At 34.9% G+C, this 20,926-nt stretch overlaps 1 protein-coding gene and 1 long non-coding RNA gene across 10 annotated transcripts in view; one reads left to right on the top strand and one right to left on the bottom strand.

Annotated features, from left to right (window-relative positions):
• Positions 1-20,926, bottom strand: part of LOC143908202 (uncharacterized) — a 371,145-nt gene that overhangs the window by 133,434 nt on the left and 216,785 nt on the right. The window lies entirely within an intron of this gene.
• Positions 1-20,926, top strand: part of LOC143908208 (uncharacterized) — an 86,621-nt gene that overhangs the window by 46,349 nt on the left and 19,346 nt on the right. For 2 of the 7 annotated variants that reach the window (XR_013260063.1, XR_013260065.1), the window contains one exon: positions 9,495-10,538. The exons of 4 other annotated variants lie outside the window; for them this stretch is intronic. This is a non-coding gene — a long non-coding RNA (uncharacterized LOC143908208). Of the gene's footprint in view, positions 1-7,398; positions 7,854-7,963; positions 8,101-9,494; positions 10,539-20,926 lie in introns of those variants that run through there. One more of the 7 variants, XR_013260064.1, reaches the window with a different exon arrangement.

Genomic DNA, 20,926 nt, shown 5'->3' on the forward strand with positions numbered 1-20,926 from the left:
TGTCTTTAAAAAATACAAATCAATTTATAAATCAAGAACACATTTGGAAAAACATCAAGTATTGCTTATATAACACAAAATTGATTTAATTTTAAAATAGCATATTAAAATCTAGAACACTTTTTTATTTAATTGCATTTTAACAGCTTTAAAATTATTAAAGATTATTTCACAAGATTTTCTGTTATTAGTATAACAAGCAATTTTCCTTCTCGTACTATAATCATATATCATGCTAGAGAGTAATTTTCTTAACTATCTTCTCGGTTTTAGATTTCGTGTGCGTGCCAAGTGATCGTCGACCACGTAAAGTCTCATTAAACTGCCCTCCGTCCTTCTATGTCTTATATCACAGACTAATTAAGATGTAGCTATACTGCAGCCCCAGATGCAGCAACTGTCTTGTATTATAGAAATTTACATTCAATACTCACATGATATACCATACACGTTCTTTGAACTTCTGCTTATTATCGTCATCAGCGGTCCGCAAAGTAAAAGAATAAAATGCGACAGGTAAATGTTATTTATTTGTAATTTTATTTGTGATTATGTTCGCGAGTGAAGAAGGAGTTGAGAAAGAATTTATTATCCATATTTCATTGAATGCGTCATTTTGCATTCAGTTAGCTGACCATGGCCGGTTCTTTAGACTCTCTCCAGTTTAGCTAGCAAACAAAGTTAGATGGGCAGCATACCTTCACAAATTTGAGTCCTCTACAGTTTTCTCATTATAAATTCACCTCTGCCCGCTGCTGGTTCCTCGCTACCATCATACGGTGAATCCCCTCGATCTCCTCGCTTTCCACTCGTATTAATGACGGACCATTGTATCATTCAGTTCCCTCCGGAGATCCAGCCGCTGGGCGGCTGAAGCGAGAAGGGTAAAGAAAATACGTCGAATGTATTTTTCAATTTGGATCGGCGCCAAACTGAAAACTATGCGCAAATCTAGAAATTCTTTCTTAGTTGTTTCTCGTTTTTCTTTTACGGTCCGCTCTCGTTTTGAATAATATTATTTTTTTACATAAAATATCCTTAATTCCTCTCTATGAGGTACAATATATTCTTTTAACCTACGTTTGAATGGTTTAATTCTTACGCATTGTTTAATTTCTACCGTTAGGGCGTTGTACATCTTTAAACCTTCATAAAATAGACTTTTCTGTGCGCTTCTCGTCCTGCGAAATTGAATTATAATATTCTCAGCCTGCCTTGTTTGCCGTCCACTCACATCTCCTACTATTTTTATCCTATTACTGGAGAGAGAGAGCGTGAGAGAGAGAGAGAGAGAGAGAGAGAGAGAGAGAGAGAGAGAGAAAGAGAGAGAGAGAGAGAAAGAGAGGGGGACAGAGGGGGAGAGAGAGAGAGCTAAGTGTCCTATGCTTTCTGACAAAGATCTCTATCGAGGATAGTTTGATTTGTGTGCGACTCCAAAAAGCATCGAGTTTTTTCAATTCGTCGGTGAAAGTTAAAAGACATATGATTTAAAAAAAAAGAAAATTATTCTTTAATTATGTTTTTAATGCTAGATACTATAAGATATAAAAAAGTAAATATAACAGAACATTTATTGTGTTATTTCTTTATAATAAATTTATGTTTGAAAAAATCAAACAGGCACAGGAACAACTGCGTGCCGCAAACACGTAGAACTACGTCAACTGTCACTGATGATGATTGACGTGATCAAGGAAGGCCAAGGTCCACACCGGGCTGTAGCGCCGAGTTCATCATCAGTGACAGTTGTGTGTGTGACGTAGTTCTACGTTGTTGCTTAAAAAATAAACAAAAACAAACAAATAAAAGAAACAATAAACAAACAAAAACAAACAAAAACAAAAAAACAAAAAAAGAGCACAGTAACAACTGTGTCGCAAGCAACACGTAGAACTACGTCAACTGTCACTGATGATGAACTCGGCGCTACAACAGCCTGGTGTCGGCCTTGGCCTTCCTTGATCACGTCAATCATCATCAGTGACAGTTGTCGTAGTTCTACGTGTTGCTTGCGGCACAGTTGTTGCTGTGCCCATACTGTGCAGTAGACGTAGTTTTATTGTTATTAGTGGTCATAGTATGTCTCATATTTATAAAACTAAGAATTTTAAAATAACATTTTCCAACATATTATCTGAAATATAAGCTTGAATAAAATGTAACTTATTGTAGAAATTAATTGAGTTGTAATTTATTTCAAAATAAAAAAGCGGGCATATTAACATATAATTTTTATCTCTTTCTTATCAAGCTAATTTCATCACTTTCGATGAAATATTAAATCTCCGACATAATTATATTAAACAATTGAAAAAGAGATATTAATATATATTCCGTGAACGTAGAACTATGCAGCGTTTAAATTAAAGACCGAAAACTAATTTGGCCCGTGCTTTCTACACTTTTCCAAATTAAAACGGCTCAAAATCATCTAATCCTGCCGATCGTTCCGAGCGCAAGTGCTCTCTCGCAGATTGTTCGATGAATCAATGGAAACCCCGCGGTAACGTTTACCGGGATTGGATTACTTCACTGTAATACATATTCCTCCGTAACTTGCGAGTCGAGCCAGGTCCGCCGGTCCCGAGAAACTTTGCATCTGCGCTTTTCAATTTGGTGCGTTGCCAGGAAGGTAGTTGGGCCATGGAATAAATGAGAATCCACATCGCATAGCACCTTAATATCTCGGTAGAGGTGATTTAGACGTTTTTACAGGGTGTCCTTGCAGTTACTTATATAAGGAAGATGAAATGTTCGGCGAGGGGGTGTTGAAACTCGTGAGTTCGAATTCGAATTCGGTAGCGGCGCCGGATGTGCATAACGACGTCTTACGTACTCCATCTAGTACCCCGCTTGTTATTTTTCTACTACCACCCAGTAGTAGTCCAACGATGTGAAGTCTGCCCTGGGCATCGAACACGTGTTCCACCTCCACTAATCTACCCCGACTCCCGACCATACCATCCGAAAACGTTGGATGTGGTCCCAGATGCTCTTACACAGCCGTCGCTCGATCTCGCGTTGTCTTTCAGACACTGACGTTAGCACGAGCGTTTCAACAGATAGCTAGAAATTACATAATAAAATCTACACGTAGCGTTACATGTAACGCTTAATAATGTGGTCATATGATTCAGAATGCGATTTGAAAATTGTGTCGCCTCGAGTTGTATAATATAACGATGACAGCTTACAATTTCATATTATACTTATTCAATGGTTAAAGAAACATATTTTATCTTTATATATATAATATTCATTGTCAAATATATATATATATATATATATATATATCTAAAGTATAATAAGCTCCAAAGGTCATTTTGTTAGATTAGCCTTTAATATATGCAAATATTCACGAGGTGATACGGTAGCTTTGATTACGTGTTCTAAATCTAGCTGTGCATCGCGGGTGGCCAATTGCCCGGCGGCGAGATTTTCTAGGTTTCATATTTGATATTATATCTCATGTCGAACAGCCAAAGGCGAATAGACGTCGATTATATCGCGCCACTAAAACCAAATGGGTCATTTGATTCAGCAGCGATATCTCTCTCATGAGAGATCTGTGTATATCTACCCCAAGGTAACATGATGCTGTAAAGCACCATAAATATATTATGCATATTTTAAATATAGAATGTTATTTAGCTATCATTATATATAAGACAATTGTAAAATGCGTCAACAAATTTCACATTGAAAAATAAGTTTCATTTCAAATAAATCTCGCATGAGAGAACTTATAAAACACTTTAACAGTTTTAATATGTATTGATCGTTACAAATTTATTGAAATTAAACATACGATTAAAAATCACGATTAATTCTAGTGGAAAGGAGAAATAGTCGAGTTTCTCCATTACTACATGAATCAAATTTATTAATTTAAAAAGAAGTAAATCTAATTGTAAGACTAATTATACAGCTATTTATACATGTACATACATAGTGCTGTAAATAATCAGAATCAAATTTGCTACTAGTAAATGTCTTCATTTAGATCGAGCTACTCGATAGGTGACCGAGCTCACGCTCATAGGCTGTATATTGGTGCGAGAAATGCTTTCCAGTGGAGTAGTGCGGTGTTTATCGGACCGTATCCCCAACCACATCCTCCACCTGATTCGCTTGCTCAGATCCAGGAGGTTACTCGTAATCTTCCAAGCTAGTTCGACCATCACGGTTGCTTGCTTCCAACACACTCACGTTTCTATGGAAATTCCGCGACATCGAATGACTTGTCCCGCGCCATACTTCGATTTAATTTATGTCAAGCGAGTTATTTACTATATTTCTCAGATAAAAATCACTACCACGACTGCATTTATTACCCATTAAATTAATTATCACAAAATTTACTTCCATAAAGAGGCTCGTAAATGTCATTTTTTAATCGTGTAAGGCATTTTATTACCATGAAACTGGCTGCTATAGTTGACAGTTTTATTTAAGTATTTTAAATAATTTAAAAGAGGTGCATATTCCAGTCGTAATAAACAAAATAAATTTTAATTATTTAAATCTGTTCTATACAGGGTAATTGCACCAATCTGTACGATTTTTGAATATTTATGAGTGAATATAATGCAGTAAAAAAAGTTATAAACAATACTTTATTTATTTAAACATGAAACAAATTAGAATGACAAAAATTTTATAATTATTTTTCTTTATTAAAATCTTTAATAAGATTTTTAGAATTATATTATTTTGTATTTACGTAAATCGATTTTTTATTGTCATTTGTGCATAAAATTAAGGTATTCAAAAAAATTTCTTTATTTTAATTTAACATTTTTATACACACTTTTATGTGCAAAACAACTAAAAAAATCAATTTAAAAATGATACAAAATTCAAATAGTTCCATATAAAAAACTCTTGAAATTGACTTTATCGTGTCTAATCTCTTATAATAAAGAATAATTTTTTTATTATATATAATTTGTTGCACACACATTTAAAATGATGAAGTTTAGTATATAATACATTTTATTTGTTGTGGCCATCACGTATAATCTGTGACAACTGAAAACTGCTTTATACTTTACACAATTTTGCTAGATTTCTGCAAATCTAGATAAAAGATCAGACGTTTTGAACGACTCGTAATTAATTAACTTTACTTTTTTTCGAATAGACTAGAGACCATAAAATTGACTTTGTTAGAATACACCTTGAATGCCGAACGACTGAGTTCATTACTATTAGAATTTAGCAAACTGTTCAACTTAATACGTTCACCACCAGTCACCGTTGACTGATTTATTTTGTTTACGTATTGTCGATTATCAGTGACTGTCATGGGACGACTGTCAAATAAATATCATATATCATATTTTTGTGCAACTGAATACTATAAATTTATCACTATATAAATTAAGTGTTTTATTGTTCTTTTTAATATAAAGTCATTTTCATGCGTGAATGAAAAATCAGCTAAATCACGCTTAACGGTGAATGTGCTATTAAGAGAACGTATATCTCATCCATATACTGACTTAATAAACCGTAGGGCAGGAGGATCCATGGAATCCGTAATTTGTTCTGATAATTTAATTAAGTAAGAACAAAATAATAACCGATTACATTATCGCTAATAAAACTTCTGTTTTCCATTTCAATTATTATTTACGGCCTGAATCTCATCACGGCAATAGGGAAACAATTTCTTCTATAAAAAATGAAGGTATCGGATTATAAATGACTCCCTCGAGTCTTTTCGAAGTTTTCCATTTTGGAAAATCAGTTTTTCCGACTGAACTCTATCGCAATTCTGATATTTGTTTAACTTTAATTTAATCGTGCAAGTTTCCTCATTTGTAATATTCCAAAATTTATCAGTTTAGTTTTACTTGCGTTATTTATACATTCGGATACTGGGAGGGCTTCGATAAAAGACCGCATGATTAAGAAAGGTATGTAAACAAGGGATCGAACACACAGACAGAAAATAGTACGCTGGCATTGGAGCGAATTCCCATGCGGTAGTAAGATATTGGTTTTCATCCCGCTCGTTCCGGTGCTCGTAACGTTTGATAAAAATGCGTGTTACGCGTTCCAGGCCAGACCCACCTCGGACTGAAAGGGTGCCTGGGGAGTCATACGCGAAGAGATCACGAAAATTTTTCCTCCGCCTATAGTCTCACACCAGGTATTTGCGCATAAGAGGGTGACGACCAGACCTATGCCTATAAATACCTATACGCAATGATATCTCTCCGTCGGCAGATTTTTTCGAATATGACGCAAACTGATAAAATCTATGATTTTCAACCTGCATCTTTCCGATCGCTACGATATTACGAAAAATATTTAGAAGAAATTTGAATTTTATAAAAAACATTTTGTGTAATATTAATTTCGTTGCTCTTTTTCGGTTTTGTTACAAATTGCTTTTGTTACAACTTTCGAACATCCACTGACAAACGGCAATGGAAAAGTGAGTTTTCTACTGCAGATATATTGCATTCCCAACACGATTGCACGTAAGCCCGCGCCAACGCCGGGATTTAAACTCAAGCGTGGAAAGCTTATACAAAGCTCCAAATTTATTGGATGGAAATCCTCTCGGCATGAGCGTGCAAGTTCCCTACAGCAAAGTTGCTCGGTAGGATTAACACTTTCCTATCTCCTCCTCAATGTGCCGCTATTCTCGGTAAACTCTTCTGTTTCTATGGCCTTTCAGTATCATGGATTTACTAAAGCTCTTAATGAGCATGTTTATATGTTTATATATATTTTTTGCAGAGTCATTTTCCAAACTTGTAATAGTTTTAACTAGATGTTTCTCTGTCCGCCCGATTTCTCTCATTAATGAATCGATTCACATTATAAGATCACAATTTAAAAATACGAACACGAAAGAAATGTGCGAGGATGAAAATTTCGTGTGAGAGCAAAGTCTTTCTTATTCTTATTCTTTTTAATACATTTTTTAAAAACTATTTATCGAATTTTCTTTTCCGCTCATTCTTTTCTAGTTCAACATGCATTTTTCTCAGACAACGATAAGCTCCTCTCGTCGATAGCAAAGATACGCTCGTTGAGTTTCTTTTATACGAAAAAAGAAAACAAAGACTGCACAGATAATATTAGTCAAACGACAACCCAGTATTATGTATGTAATCTTGGTTGAGTATGGCTCGATGGGCTATCAAAGGGCAATCGCCGTAAGTCCAGGCGAGAATTAGATCTCAGTTTCTTCAACTACATTATCGACTGAAACAAAAGCAATGCTGTATCTTTTGACAGTGTATACTCCTTAACGGTGCGTTTTCTTAATAATTCAATGATTTTCTGCCGCAACACGTTTAAATTTTTGCTTATTGAAAAACGATACAATTATCTTCTTGATTAATCACATATCGTGAATATATTACTTTGCGTTCAAGGTTGCGAAATATTTGCATTGTAATTATCTGATACGTCTTTTTGCATAAAACGTCGTCTCTTTACTCGATATATACATATTAAATAATACTGCATCGAATGCATTATATCCTGTGCTCTATTTGGATCTGACGATGTTACGATCACAATGCCTAAGTGCATAACCGAAGAATAAACAAGATATACAATCGGTACTCGGTAGACAAAATTATCGTTATAATCGTATTTTTCGAAAAGCTTGCCCAACCAGCACGTACTCTCCGGACCATCCCTCGCTTTCTACTTCAACATCCATTCAAACACACAGTCGGCGAAAACTTTCCTGGCGGGATTTGGGAAGCGAGGCGAAAACGCGAGCTTTCCTGCCAAGGAAATACGGCTCTAAGGGGGTTCCCAGGGCAACGCCAACGGCAGCCAGTCGGCATCTCCCGGAGGATATCAGACGAAAGGCGAAAGAGGTATCTCGCGCGGGGAATATTCCTCTGAAATGTTAAAAAAAGGATTCGCGACATCCGCATAAAGTTACAGGTTATAATTATTTCTAGAAAACACAGAGGTTATTTTGCAGGAACTTTTTGATAGAAAGAAGATTATAAAATTCGTCCATTCCCTGGAAATGGATAAGTTCAAAAGTAAAAGATCCTAAAGAAAAACCTAGGGCTAGGAGGGTTTAGAGAGCCCGGAGGGATAACTGGATGGTTAGAGGTAATGGGAATTTTGAAATTGGATTATCAATCTTTGGGCTTCTGGACCTCGGGCTTAAAATTACCCCTTTTCATATCCGCAGTATTAAGATTCAGAGTGAATTTTTCCAAATCATGGTTTTTTTCTATATTAAACATGAATTAGCAAAAGAGTAAACTGTAATTAGCTTTCTTCGTTTCTTTCTTTTTGGATTTAATTATTAGTTTTAAAAGTTATAACGCAGTTACCGCAAAACCGCAGAACGAAGTTGGCACAAAAAACTAATATGGTGAGTCTGAATGACTCAGCGTTTATCCGAGGCAGTTAATTCCCGCGAATAATATCTTCTATTTGCCATAAGCGAGATTGTACATCAGACCACCTACCTACCTGCCCTTTCTTTTCTCAAAGAAAAAAAAAAGGAATGGCGTGACATTTATGGAGTTAACATTTCTAAAACTCGTCGGTTCTCATACGACGACCGGGGGCAGAGAAAGAGGAGCGGAGGAGAAGAAGCGGGCAAGAGAAACGCAGAAGCAAAAAAGATAGAAGCGCCGGAGCGAGTTGGGTGGACGGGGATAATGGCAGTCTTGGAATTGCATTATCAATCTTCGGTCCCCTCGGCCCCTCGGCACCACCTCACCCTACGGGCACTACGCTCGACTCCATTCCATTCCATTCCACCCCTTTTCCACCCCCTTGGACTACCCTGGAAACTCTCGCGGTACCATACCCCTCTTCTCGTGCCAGGGAAAACCCCCCCGTCAAACGCGGCGCTTCCCAAGCTACGTTGCCGCGCAAGCCCTGTCCCCACTTTCTTGGCGCATGACGCTCCATTCCCTTGGATGTATATGCATGGTATCCTCCCTTCCAGACTACCACCTTCCCGGATTCACCTCAGTGAACATTTGTATTGCATTTTGTATAATGTGCATGCATTTTCATACCAAATGAAATTATTTTGATGAGCAGTGAGGCTCACTTTAATGGACTATTTATGACATAGACGTCTCTGAAAACATTCTAAGAAATATTTCGCGCATTGAAAGTTAAATATAAAATGCTTAATGACAATAGATAAATGACAATCTTCCTAAACTATCTCTTTCTGAATTTGCGCGTATTAAACCATAAATTCATTTTTATTTCAAATATTATTTATTAAAAAATTTATTAAATTATTACTGAATTTTTTGTAAACTTTTTATGAGTTTTTTATGAATTTTGCTCTTCATAGTATATTTAAGAATACATATAACATGTATTTTCAGAACACGTGTCATATTCTATATAGATCATAATCGAATTCGAAAGGCTAACCATAATATTGAAGAGACTGACAAATTGACATAGAATCAGCTAAAAATGTGTACGATATGACCGAAAATCGAGACTAGTTAAGATCTTCTTTCTAGGAACGGCAACAGTCAACCTTATTGGCACCTTCATCCGAGGATGAAGACGAAATGACGACGGGTGAAAGGACGAACCGATAGGGGGAAAGAGCGCCTTTCTTATCCGTTCACAAAATGCCGCGGCCAAGCTACGAAGTCGATAGCGTATCGCTTTCCACGGACCCAAAGGTTACCGAATCGTCTGAGACTATCTTAATGGCAGGATAGATCGTTTGATACTATGGCCGAGTCGTAAAGGCTATTGCTCTGCCCTCCATCCCTTCTTCCATACCCCTTTCCACCCCGCGTCCCTTCTACGTTCCGCAGCTGAGAAAGCTGGCTTAGCGCCACCCGGATGCTTCTACCCTCGTGCCTCTATACGCACCTCGTTCGTACCCTCAGAAATGTCGACATAGAGTATTGGTATACTCAATCTAATCCCATTCAGTAGGACATAATTAATTATCGCCGATATCTTGGATTATTCGCTAAATCCGATTAAGTAATGAGTATGTGCTAAAAGATATAACTCAAGGAAATATTATTTTGTTGCTCCTATACGATCTATATATTTTTTTATCCTGAGTAATGAAATATACATATATATAAAATACCACGTCACCCTAATTCTATATTGCTTAAACATAAATTAGACTTTGTCTTTAATTATTGCAAGTTATTTTTATTGTCATTATTATTTTCTGGAGTAGGTTGCGTATGAGGTATGAAAACTTAAAAATATCGAAAATCTAATAGAATATCATCAGACTTGACAAGGAGAACTGCTAATAAAATTAATTAATACTTCCTTTCTAGCTTCTGTTCTGACATGTATATGTATATTCGGAACAATACAACCAACATGTAACTTAATTAAAGCAACGGCACAAACCCGACCGCGTTTGTGGTTACCGTTTCTCTATATCCGTTCTGCGTAATATTATCTAGTCTGTTCCCTTGTTCTCTTCGCAACTCGTAAAATGCCGCAATGTTAGCTTGGAATTATATTTGTTTTGTTACACGTACATTTACCATGACCTTTGGCAAATATGTTTTTACCAGAAAGTAAAAATAGCTGATATTTATTATATGTTAAAACAATTACTTTGTGAATTAGAATTTTTCAGGATTGTAATATATAATAGGCTAACAAAATTATAAATTTTAAGAAAATAAATTTCTGTATGTCTTTATCTTTATATAGTCCTGTCTTATTATGAAGAACATCAACTTTTCAAGTTTTTTCGCAAAATTATGTTTTCTTTAAAGATTTGTATTTATACAATGAAACACTATCAAATAAAACAAATATCTTTTTTATTTTCATATTTTTTGTAAAGCATTTTTTTAAGATTTTATAAAAAAAGGACCAATATTTTATAAAAAATAGTACTAAATATTTAATTTTGTAATAATATATATATAAACCTTACAAAGATAATAAATAACGCCTATATAATATTATAAACGTTCATGTTATTCTACATATGCAGGACAATTTTGACTTGTCTGAAATATAAGATTCAAAATATATATTTTAAATATTATATATTGATACACACACCTTGTAATTTTGTGTTGGAAATGTGCACACGCATATATACAATTACACGCAATTGTACCTACCTTATATAAATGTCAGCCACTGAAAAATTGTAATTTTATATTACATAAATCAAATTTTATAAATGTTTAATATTTATCACTAGTGTGTGAATAATTAATAAGAAATTTACAACACACAGCGGGTATTAATATTCAAAGAATAATAGCAAAAGTAGATGTTCATGTATCATGCAAACATTATAACATATCAAAATAGTAAAGCAAATCTCTTATTACGTATTCCTATATATTCATTAATATGCAAATATTATAGCATATAAATATAGCATAGCAATAATGTTTTTCTACTTGTACGAATCGTTTTGCGTTTAACCAGTAAACACATAATAAGAGGCATTAAAATGTCAGAACAGTTGATAGATACTCCGAAGAATAGTGGATCGCATAACTGTCCGATTAAAAATAACGATTCGCGCGTAAATAAAATTTATGGACAATCTTATCGTTGCTATTTAGTTGACGTTCAGTGAGTTCGGCACGAAAAAACGGAGATGCTGAAGGGCGCCGACGACGGCGTTCTCTCTTAGCCCGTCCCTGTCATTCAAAAAGGTGTCAACGGCAATAGCTTTTACGAGATACTTATTAATTGTTACTGCGCTTTTACGACGGCATAAAAGCGCGGGCTACGACCATTTGAGTGGGCACAGTGCTGTAAGGGGGAATCCTCCGATGGATTATTACCTCCGACGAGACTGTACGACGTATATACTTACACATACTTGCGCGCGTGCCGGTTTCTTCGTCGACTTGAAGACAGGTAGAGATAAAAACTTGTCGAAAGAGATATATACAGTCAAAGAATTAAAACATAGAATATTTTTCTAAAATAGAGAAGCTTGATGATAAAAAACTTTTATTATTTTTGCAACTTTATTTCATATATAGAGCTCTTCCTTTGACGCATCTCTCTCAAAGCGTTTCTTATATACAGAAATTCTTTCATATAAAAAAACAAATGGCGATTATATCATATACAATGAATAAACGTGTATTCGTGAAAAGTTAACTAGAATTAGAACAGGAAAAATAATATAGTTTTTTCAAATTTACTTTTTTTAATGAAAAAATAGAAATTAAGCTTATTTTTTACTAATATATTTTATTTTAAGAAAAAAATCTTCTTTTCTCCATTGAATATACATGTATTTAAAATGTTTAATTGTGTTTGCTTCTTTGAAATATTGATTTCTTTTCGGGTTTTTAAACAATGTATTATCTATTAGCGAATTCGGGCGCTTGCACTAGTGCACACTCAGTGCGCACTAAGGTTTGTTTATAATCTATTCTTATATTTAAAGTCGGTTAAATACACATTTAAAAACTTTTTAACCAATAAAACAATCTGTAATATCTATATGGATGCTGTACAAATCATTTTATAGACTAAGAAATATTTAAGATAATCTGTAAATATAACAATTGATTAAGAACAAGCCTTAGTGCGCACTCAGTGTGCACTAGTGCAAGCGCCCGAATTCTCTATATATGTTTAGGTAGAAAATATTTTTAAATATACTAATAAAAATTAGTGTTTTTATACATTTTGCACACGTTTCTCAATTTTAATTTCATTGTAGTTCATCATTTTAATTTACATTATTTCTAAGTGGATTCCATCATAGATCCCACAACGAGCATCTGGTCTTGCACTACAGTATGTTGTGCTGCATCCTTCTCAGGGGTCAGCGAAGAATCTATAGAAGTTGTGGCACGTTTATGAAGTTGCTAATTAAATATGTGCCTTGCACACAAATCACACCAGATAATTTCTAAAATATAATCTGAAAAAGAAGTTTATATATATACATATATATAGATTATTTATATACAGATAGAAATTATTTTTTAATCAAGAAACTGTAATAAGAAAATATATTTACTACACAGAAAGCTTCACGCAAAAATACATATTTGTGAAACTTTCGATTTTATAAAACTTAAATAATTGCTTATGGATTATATTTGGATTACATCCATGAGTTACAATATTTTTATTCTAAAAAATCGACAATTGGACTTACCTTCCACATTAATATGCTACTTTCAGCATTAACGTATCGTTACGTTGTCCAATTAACTTCGTCATCGTTACTATTTTTTTTTATTAATGTACGTTACTTGGACTGTTAACAACTTATTATATTCAAAATATATTAACCAGCTTTTTTTTACATATAGAAACCAAAACCTAAATCGTTATTTGCGTCGGGTTTCACGCAAACGGTAACGACTTACATTTTCATTGAATTATTTCAGAACGGATAGCGTTCCGTGGGAAATACACAAAGCCGTGCGCAATAAAGAAGAAAAGAATGAGCAAGCGGAAGTGTGCATAGCGACTTAAATGATGCGAATGTTAGGAGTTGGATTCTTGAGGACCACGCGAGAGTCCGGGTCCGGGGTAACGTCGTCGGGGTAGCGATGTTGGTGGGTGGTGATGTAGTCTAGGCTCTGAGCTTTGGATAACGACTGCGGAAAGACGACGGCAATGCCGTCGGGGTGCAAGTAAAAGAGAGTTTTTCTTTTTCCACGGACCCGCACCCCTAACCCCCGCAGTCTCACCGCCACGGCTTATCTCCCTACTAAATCTAGCGATTTTAATACGCGTTTCTCGGCAATTTCCGCGCTACACATTCCACCGCCGACTTAGCACCCCTCCTTGGCCCGGAACCCAAGGTGTGTGCTCTCGCCTTCTTCCTTCCGCCTTGCTTCCAACCCTGCTTCCCGCTCGAGGTTTCCCCTTCTTTAAACGAACTTTATTTTTACGGTGCTATTTAAAGCAATTTCTGATTTCCCTTAATTCATTACTGCGCCGTTCCCTACAGCCCTCTTAATGCGCGTGGGCATTGCTAGCATTTCTCATTCTTTTCCGCGCGATACGGTATGTTTGAAATTGCTAGGTCGAGATTTTTTACGACTCGATCCTTGGAATGATGATGCTGGACGATTCTAGACGATTATTAAGAATTGTATGTCTCAATTATTATTCGCGTTACATATTCTTGTGCAACGTGATAGCGATAATTAACGCGCGTAACATTATAATTCTCAGACATTTAATTTTGAATGTTATAGAATACATTTATATAAATTGCAAAGTTTTCGATTACATTTACGTTTAACTGTACTATATAACACAAAATCGCATAGTATTACGATGAATTCAAAAAAGTCAATAAACCCGCCGTCAGTTGTCTGCATTGAGGATGGTAGAGAACAATCTGCGCAAACTTTCTTCCCACAAAATTGAGTCGGATTTGAGTTATTGAATGGCGTTCATCCCTTGGGAAGAAATAGCCCTAGTCTAACAGGACCTCCGCTCCTTTCCTACATCTATTCTACACACCCTTCTCACAACACATCTATTGCCATTACATGGGAAATAGGGAGGAAAAAGTTATATATATATATATAAATAAAAAGGAATAACAGAACGAGACGTAATGACCGATCGTAGTCCTCAATTACACCATCACCCTCGCTTTGATTTGAATAGAAAGTAGTAACATTCGATTATTATTGCATTTTAAAGCTTATTCCATTATCTCGCTGTTTCTCGTTATTTTCGCGACTTTATATGTTTTTACCTTTGATATTTTATGGAATGTATTGATGGTTTTAAATAAATTCTATAAAAATTGATAAAATTCTTGCGGTTAAATTTATATGCAAACATTACAATCTTATGTAAATTAAATTAATTTTTATAAAAGTTATTCCTATATCTTGTTGAAAGAGTGCTTTGCAATATAATAAAAAATAATTTCTTTATATAATATATAATTATATAATTTTTCATAATATAAAACAGATATCCTCGCAGATATCTATCTATTATAATATTCTTATATATTACAGTATAGAATACATAATACAAAATCACATAAAAGAAGACACTCATTATATATATTTCTATATTCTATTCAGAATAAGATGTTTTTCTACTATATAAATTTAGCCATATATGTGACAATTACTCGTGAAGGCTATAACGGGTAGCTCAAGATCAAAAATAAAAATGAATCTCCGTCGGCTGAAAAGGTGAAGAAAGAGCAGTACAGGTATAGGTAACACGATAAATATGATTTTTGTGTGAAACCGACTGGAAGATTTGGGATTTGATCATCAGGGGTGGTCCTCGTATCCGTACATCACGTGAAGAGAGTTCTCTGCCAGTCGTTTGGCTCCTCCCTCGAGCCAAAAAGATCCACGACGAGGTCAGCGATACCCATGGACAGTCAAAGACATTCAAAGTCTCATAATGTCGTTCGTCACTTCAACCTAAAAGGGGAACCGACTCTCTCTCCTTTCGTCTCCTTTGTCCTCGACTCTTTTTTTCCGATGCATCTTAATCTAGATGTACTCTGACCGTCGTGCCATCTCAACTAACGACTAATCCTGTCTTGCTCGAATCTTCTCTCACCGTTCTTTTAACACTTCCCCCTTTTTTCTGTCTCACCTCTCGCGTCTTCACAGGGACCGACAGGTTTCTGCCATATGTTCGTTATTTCGCCGTTGCGAGCTTATAGCTATCTTTTTCTCTTTCTTTATTCTGCCGCTCTATTTATGGATGGCAAACGAGCAGACAAAGCGCGACGGTGAGCTGAGTAATCCCCGTGACTATCGCTGACATAGTCGCTTGTTCAACCGCTCTTAACGACTTCGAGTGGTCATCGAGGCTGTCCACTCGTCTAATTTGCCATTTGTCTGCCTACAGCCATATTCAATTCTTAATGAGAAGTCTTTCCTTTTAAATGCAAACTAGCCGCACAGATATATATGTCCGATACCTGCATTCTAATATTTATGTATGATTATAAATTACTTTTATGTGAGATTTTCTAAATTTCTCTCACTGCAATATAAAAGTACATATTAATCCAAGTCTATGAATATTATTATATTATAAAAACAAATACATACAATATCAATATATATATTTATATCAATTAATCACATATCTATAAATAACCAAGTATAAAAACACAAGTTAATAAATTTAAATTGTATTACGGCTTATATTTACACATGGTCATATGACATTAATTTTTTAAATTATTTTACCATCTGTAATGATTTGGGGAGTTTAATTAGCTAAAAAAGAGAAAACCAATAATGTCAGTATTGTTATAAGTCTCGGGAGTTTATGTTATCTATTGTCCCTCTTCCAGTCGGTACAGCGATAACACCACCGAGATTCACCCAGATTTACGAATCAAGTATAAACATTGAGGAGATTACGGGAGAGCTCGTTTTAAGTTTTAACGAGATCCCCTCAGCGCGGTGTCGGCGGCATTATCAAATAATTGAGAGATGTAACTCAGCGCTATCTCGCTGTTCCCTGTGCTCTGTTCTCTTCTCGTTCCTTCCAATCTCTCCTTCCTACCTTCGTTCGCCAACTAGACTAAGGCCGTCGATTTCACGATATTATCTATTTGCTAATTACACATGCATCTTATTATTATAGTATGAGAAAAGACTATATGCGCGCATGTTACCATTGTGTAAAATAAATTATATATTACTTTTGTAGATTTAACTTTTATATAGTCATATGTAGACAATTTTTTAAATAGTTATACATAAATATATATTTATGCTTTTAAATAAATAAAAAATTTTAAAGTATTTTTCAAGCGGTACGATATTTTTTCTTATAGAGAAACCAGCATCAAATAATCTTTGTGTTTCTCCAATAATGCATAAGTTCCGAAGAAAAACAATATCGTTCAAAATGATATCGTGAATACACCCGAACGTAGCGTAACGAAGGTACCACATCTTTTGCGGTGATCCAGCGAAATATAAACAAGCCCGGCGGGCGGTAATGCGTCTCGTATGTCACGTAGAAAGATTAAACAGTTAATAAGAATAAGAGTCTCTTCGTCGGACTCTCCCCCTTTATTCCTCGAACGGGGTTCCTTTCGTAGGTCGCGGTACGATAGTAAAGGAGGAAGCGAGAGAATAAATGGTAGGAGGGGAAACACTTCCACGGGTGGTTGGAGGGAAATGGCGGCCATCTTTCCCGCTGGCTCTTCTCGAGAACCAATCGCCTCTCTCCTACGAGCATTAAGGCGGCAACTCCGGCTGAAGAATTGCCTTTGCCACGTTAGACACATTTTTCTCGCTTTTCCTTTATTCTCTCCTTTGGCTCCAGAAGTCCCGGGACTCTTTCCTCTCCTCCTTCACTCGCCGTCTCTCTCCCTCTTTCTTCCTTTTCTTCGCGCCGAAAGGAAGCTGCTCTCCTACTATCTTTCTTGCCCTCCACCATCCACGACGCGCCGTTTCGCATCTCTTATTTTCTTTGTTCAGTCAGACCAAACCCCGTTGCACCCCTAAAGTTTTTTCTTATATATAGGTATGGGAGGGGTGTAATAGTGTTCATCCCTGAAGTGAGCTCCATCGAGCGGCAGGTGGCTGACCTTAATAACGCGTCAGGAAACGTTCCGCAAGGTCCTTCGATAAAAAAAAAAAGAGGAATGCCGTACAGGTACTATATTTGAAACGTCAATCGCGAGATTTACGCGCGAAACTTTCGTCGCGGTTCATCGAGATAGATAGGTTGAAAGCAGAAGCGAAAGAAAGACTTTCCAACTCTCTTCTGTGGGAAAGTTCGAACAATCGATGCATTTCACTGAAGGCTGTAATAGACACGAGTGGTATTTAGGTCAAAAGTGAATGGTGGAGTATCTATAAACGCAACCCTGCGAGCTTCTGGTAAGATCGAATTCGTCGCGTCTCTTGGAAATATACAATGTTGATACTGTAATGGCTTCATTCTTCGGCTTTATTATATTTTGACAGGGAATGGAGACTATAATACCTTGAAAGCTATAAAAGCTACAAAGAAGCAGATGTCGTGTGTAGTATAATCCTAACGTAACGTTAACTTTAAAGTCGACATTAATAATATTCCTGATCGAAGCGTAGAATTCGTATATATGGGGAGAGACACATTGTATTTAATAAAATTTAATATTTCTTAATGTAATAATATAAATATCGTACTTTAATAAAGCAGGAATTTTGAGTGTTATGGAAAGAGTGTTATTAGGTGAAAAGATTTTCGATGCGCAAATATAAATAATATAGATTATTGTCAACAGCCGCAGTAATCGTACGACGCTTTACCGATATATAGCGGTTTATTCGTCGTATAGGTTGTTTTGTCGTCACCGTGGGATATTTCCAATTCATGAACGACCCAGCTGAACTCGCAACGAATACTCGCTTACTTCGAGTACCTAAAGCCCCTTACTTCGTGAAACGTGAATAAAGCACTACATTGAAAACAATGTTTTATTCATTTAGACAACGACAATCTCTCTATGGGATATATATATATAAGTCACAAATAATTTTAGAATATAACATAGCTTTTCCATAACATTTCTAATATACTTAACGACGCTATTGATAAATAAAAATGGTAAGAATATCTTCATCAAATACTATCTTTAGACAATATTTCCAGATATTACTACTATTATTAATAATGTATAAAATATTTTTCTCGAAATGCAAAGAAATACTGAAGGTATTTTCCAACATCATTTGTTGAGCATTAAGGTCAAAATTGTTTCCATAAAACAAAAAATACAAGTGTTATCTGATATGGTAGCGGTGTGTAATCGCATCGTAAGAATTTGTTAAGGATAACGACCAAAGATTATTGACAAGTAGGTAAATAAACGCTAAGCCCTTTTCTGTCCCGGTTAAGGGTGTATAGACAGGAGAGGGAAAACCTCTTTCTTGATTTTATGGCAGGCAACTCGCTCGTGCTATACCGGCAGCACTCCGGTAAAGTCGTCAAAGACTTTTACGAGCGGGCAAACGGGATTTAAAGTGACGATGATGCAACCTCAAGGTGCTCACTTTATCCTTCACGGCCTCATAAATGTAACTGATGACATTGCCAGATACGTTTGACTTCGCATCTTGTCTCTTCAGTTTTGCCGCCCGCAGCGAGCATGGATTTATCGATAGAGAAGCGCTATGAAACGTTCTCTGCTGATGTTAGTAACCATAAAAATTTTAAGACCCATTCAGACTAATTCTTCAGTATATTTGCTACCTGTTTCACTGAATCAATATTGTCTCTTTTATATTTGATTTATTATTTTATATTGCTTTTAATATAATAACAATTATTATATGGTACCAATTGCTTTAAATAAAAATAATTTAAACTCTAAATTAAAAACGGGATACCAATAAAGCATTAGTTGTTATAAAACGTTATAATGAAGAATATTTATAAGATTGAATTATGATACATCAATTTAAAGTAATTTATCATCATGTACGTTTCTGACTATATTTTACGCTTTAAAAATATAGAAAGATTATTGATATTTTTTGATAAATTTGATGGAATTTGATATTTGATGGATTTATAACATAATGTAATGGATATTTGTATCACATTACGGATTTATGCGTAATGGTGCAATATACAACTATACATATATAGGTATATAGTGGCGCCATCTCACAACAGAATTCTTAAATATTAGGATCTTTGGTTGTAAAGTAAGCGGCTGTAAGTAAGTCTGCACGTGATCTTGTAAAACAGCTTTCGACATTGACTATACACGGTAATAAGAATTTATCATTTATACATATAAATGCTATATTATTAAAAGTATATGCTTGGATTTTAACAATTTGCTTGCTTTTGTAAATATAAAATTACATTAAAGAATACATTATTTTAGACTTTTTTCTATATTTTCTATATTTTTTAACATATTTAAACACAGATAAAAATTTGTTATCAAAGTGATATATTAAAAATATATAAAAATATAATAAGATAATAGATTAAAATAATGAATTAGCAATTGTTGAATGTAAAAAATAAATTGAATTCTAAGGAAACTTTCGGTCATTACTATAGCACCATCTATAAACAGCCAAAGTTAACTACAAGCGAAAGCTGGTGTAGTTATAGATATTTTCAGGAGCGAAAAGCATTTCATTAATGTGACGACAGATGGCCAGATCTTCGCCAATGTGCTGCGCCTCTCTCCCTTTGTGTGCAATTTAAAATGGTTCAAATTTCTTTTTCATTGATTTACATTTGAAATAAAACTGACAATTATTGTTATTGTGACATCATATAAGAAGGTAACAGATAATAAATTTGGCCATAAAACTTTGAACTAGTATGGTTACGTTTGGTAAGGTTGGTTTAGTGCTGAGTCGCGTGCAACGGCGCTCGTTAAAAACAGCCGTAAACCACATAACCGCCCGCGGAGTAACCTGTTTTACAGACACCAATGTTTCACGAACTTATACGTTTAAATGAAATATATAGAACTTTTCTTGCTATCTGCTGCTTAATTAGTTCATAATTTATACTACATATTTTTATTTGACAATACATGTACGCAAGCATGTAATAATAAACAATATAACGGTTAACATTTATTTTTAATCGTTTCTGCTTAATTAAATTTTATGTGAAACAATTAATATATGTAAAATTTATGAAAATTGTACGTGGAAATTAATGTGGAATATATAGTTGTAGTATTATTATTTTAATTACAAGTTGTTAAGCTGCTTAAAACATTTTATCATATGTTGATGTAGAAGAAAGTGCTTAAAAGTATTTATTGACAATTGACAATGCTTATTAATTTTCCACTGGTGATAAGTTGGATTCTAAGACTCTGCAGGCATTGCAGGAGAATTATCTTTTAAGTTCCAATATCTCCGATATAGTTTAAAATTTAGTCGTAAGAGTGATGTTACTAATATTCCATAAAAACTGTAGCAGTCAATTTATAATAATTTGCTACTATAAACATTGTAGTTTATAC

Source organism: Temnothorax americanus, unplaced genomic scaffold, assembly GCF_048541705.1.
Source record: "Temnothorax americanus isolate GAGA-0224 unplaced genomic scaffold, ASM4854170v1 Scaffold9, whole genome shotgun sequence".
In the NCBI taxonomy this organism is placed as follows: Eukaryota; Metazoa; Arthropoda; class Insecta; order Hymenoptera; family Formicidae; genus Temnothorax; species Temnothorax americanus.